The sequence below is a fragment of the Symsagittifera roscoffensis genome, chromosome 6 (assembly GCF_963678635.1).
Source record: "Symsagittifera roscoffensis chromosome 6, txSymRosc1.1, whole genome shotgun sequence".
NCBI lineage: Eukaryota > Metazoa > Xenacoelomorpha > Acoela > Convolutidae > Symsagittifera > Symsagittifera roscoffensis.
Window position 1 is genome coordinate 41,127,492 of NC_087067.1, and position 3,382 is coordinate 41,130,873.

At 34.5% G+C, this 3,382-nt stretch overlaps 1 long non-coding RNA gene across 1 annotated transcript; it reads left to right on the forward strand.

Annotated features, from left to right (window-relative positions):
• The first annotated feature begins 415 nt into the window (after positions 1-415).
• On the forward strand, positions 416-2,889 carry LOC134847752 (uncharacterized). The gene is made up of 3 exons (XR_010162875.1): positions 416-633; positions 2,108-2,343; positions 2,685-2,889. It is a non-coding gene; the product is annotated as an uncharacterized LOC134847752 (long non-coding RNA).
• The last annotated feature ends 493 nt before the right edge of the window (positions 2,890-3,382 follow it).

Consider the following 3,382-nt stretch of genomic DNA (forward strand, 5'->3'; position numbering starts at 1 on the left):
ATTTTTTTGAATGTCCTCGAATCATGACTGAAAGGGCATATTGCTCCAATAGTTATTTATGCTACCTGATTTTACGTGGAAAACAAAAACAAAAAAACTTAAACGCATCCAAATACACAGTTCCTCCAAATTTTTCAAATGGCTGAAACAAAAATCGAATTTTCTTGTTTTGTGTCTCTCGAAAAACTGATATCTTTTTAGTAATTGTCGGAATTTTCAAACTAATTTTTTAAATCTTTCTGGTTTTGTAGCTTTCGTTCGTTTCATTTTTTCAAATTATGGTTTAGTCATCCTCAACAAACAACCATTTGTTTTTTTCCTTGTGCGCATAGTTGTTCTAGGCGGTAAAAAACGGTACATGTATTTTCAGAGAAAAAGATATTTTAATCGATCTCATTGGCTTATTAAATCATGTTTCAGAATTGCAACAGACACTAATACACAGTCACAAGCAGAGAAACCATATCATACCATATTTGTTTGCGTCAGCTGGATAATCTTGCTTTGGTTACATGCGTTGAGACGTTCGTTTGTGTCGACAGAGATGTTGTAACTGAACAGAATTGCAAACTCTACAACTGCACCGCTTCTCTCAGCAGCTTTACGCAAATTACCAAACAGAAGAGATCCAGGGTACGTTTTGTAGTATTTTTTTTCAATCAATTTAGTAAATTTTTTCAACTGATATTTTTTTTAGTTAATTTTTTCAACTGATAATTTTTCCACAGTAGTTTTTTTTTGGAACAAAAAACATTTTAGGCCATATATGCCGCTCGCGCTGTCTATACTAAGAGGTCTTGAAACTATGAATCTTTATAAAAAAACACAGTTTGATCAGACTTCGAATCTCTGTGCGACTATGCTAAGAATGCACGACGTGGCGAGTGATTTTGACCCGCGGTGCGGATAGCAAACTTCGGGTGCTTCATCATAGATTCCAAAATGAAAAATCAGTTCCATGCTAGTAATGTAAAACGTGGACCTAAACGAAACAGAAATGTTGAAAAAATGAACCAAATAGATAATTGACTGAAAAAAAAATCAGTTCCATAGGTTCCAAAAAAGGTTACATAAGTCCCAAATCGTTTCAATCGATTAAATACTTCATTAGCCGACTCTCTTTGACATGCTCACAACTCAGGGAACTGGTCACCCGCATGACTGAGCTTAACTGAATTCATGCCGTTTAAACAAACAAAAAATTTATTCACCTATTCGTTGGCTCTGAATTCAGGAAGAAAATTTTTGGGGCTTTATGCGACTGATTTTTCATTTTGGTTTCTATGAACATTTAAGAATTCACCGAAATTTGATCTAACAACGATATTGAGCTCGACTTTTCTAAAGCGCCGGGTGTCGAGCGCAGGATTATTTGACGAAGCGATTTTTGTTAAAGTCGCAGCACTTCATTTATTCGATCAATATGAACAAACCACAATTTTCTGAAACATAAAAAAAAAAAAATTTTTCAGAATGCTTTGACATGGTACTGCATTTTTGTTTCCATGCATCCAACCCTTAGACTTAATTTATATTGGCGCTTCCCTGAAAAAAAAATCAAAATGTACTATGTTAGAGTCATTCGGCTATGATTGGATGCAGTTTGTACTAAAATGGGAATCCTGTGGTGAGAAAACTACAGTCAGAAAAGATGGAACTCGTGAAAAAATCACCACTAGCATAATCAGTATAAAAATCAGTTTAAGACAAAAAGAACTCAAAAGTACGACACCTTCATCATCGAAAAGATCCCTCTTTAAGAATTATCTTTAGAATTATTATTTAGTCGACTGAACGAAATTTTCTTTTTCACTTACATGTTTATAAAAAAACCAAATACCGCTCTTGTTTGCAAGCCATCCTGCTTTGGGATTTGCTTTACAGCTATAGAACAAATATTTAAGAAAAGTCTATGAAAAATTTTACCAATTTGTGCAACTGGTTCATTGCGGGGAACGAGAATAAAGTCTCAAACCCCCAATCTCATAAGTAAACCCAACAAACTATATTCATTATTGAATCAAATCAATTCAATTTATATTTCACGTATATCTATCTTTTAAACTAGTCAAACCATAATTACTTTCCGACAAACTCTTACTTTCAGAAAATTGTCGTTTTCTGCGACTTTGTGCCTCGGAAACCAATCTCGTCAAGACACAGAGAAGAGCCATTAGATGTCAGGTATTCCAAAAAGTATCACCAGAGACGATCTGGATCAGAATTCGATGAGAGATCCAGACTCCTTGCACTACTCCAGTCTGACTGTTGAGTCATCCCAGTCACAGGGTAGCTCAAAGAATTCAAGCCAACGAGCTACCCCAACTGGGAAAATTAAGAAGGGTAAGAAAAATTTAATGTTTTTACGACTGATATTTTTTGGAGAAAAAATTCTAAATTTGTTTCCCATTTTTTTTCTGTCAAATTGCACCTTTTAAAAATGTTCAATTAAACTTGCACATGTTTTATTGCTCTGATCAGAGAAGCTCTTCAATATCTGAGGCCTCATAGCACTTACTTTCCTAAGCAAATCATCTTCTCTCAGTAAAGAAATGCAATCCTATAAAAGGATACGTCAACGATTCAGCACTACGATTGCAATAGCGAAAGGGGAGAATAAGTCAGATCCTTTTTTGGTTTAGTACATAGAGATATCTTTTTTTCCATGAATTTGATCACTTTAGACAAGAAAGCCGACAAACAAAAAGGATCCTCAAAGAAGTAGACGAGAAGGCCGACAAGATCAACAAAACTTCTTCTAGTGAGATAAATGATAACTTACCCTAATTTAGATATTCAGGATTAACAGTAAATTTAAACACTGTTTTTAATAGTATAAATTCAAATCATTTTAATTAAATAAAAATATTTATTAAAACTATATAAAAACTACCTGTTTTTATTTTAATCTGACAACCAATTGAATGTTGTTTGAAGATAAAACGATCAAAAACAAATGAATTTGAGCTGAGCGGGGTAGATTTTTGAGGCTTTTTGCATCTTGGATAGGATTCTACCCTAGTCGATCAAGGAAGGTTATCTTGCAAGCTCTTGCAAGATTCGTTAAAAGACGATGCATTACATTCAAAGATCTTGCAAGAGTCTTGCAAGATCTTGCAAGATAACCTCCTTTAAAGATAACCTTTTTTAAAGCAAGATCTTTGAAGATATGATATTTTGTGGGGGGGGGGACTGCTTTCAACGCGAAGACAACCTTCCAGCGTTCGTGGGAGAAGGATGCTATACATACACACAGCCCGCATTGCCCCCAGAAGGCTATAATTTTCAAGTTTTCATGAAAAGGATGGCCATTTCTAAGTTTTGATTGCCAAATCATAGCTACCTCTGTCACAAAAAATATCAAAGCAGACAAAAATTTAAA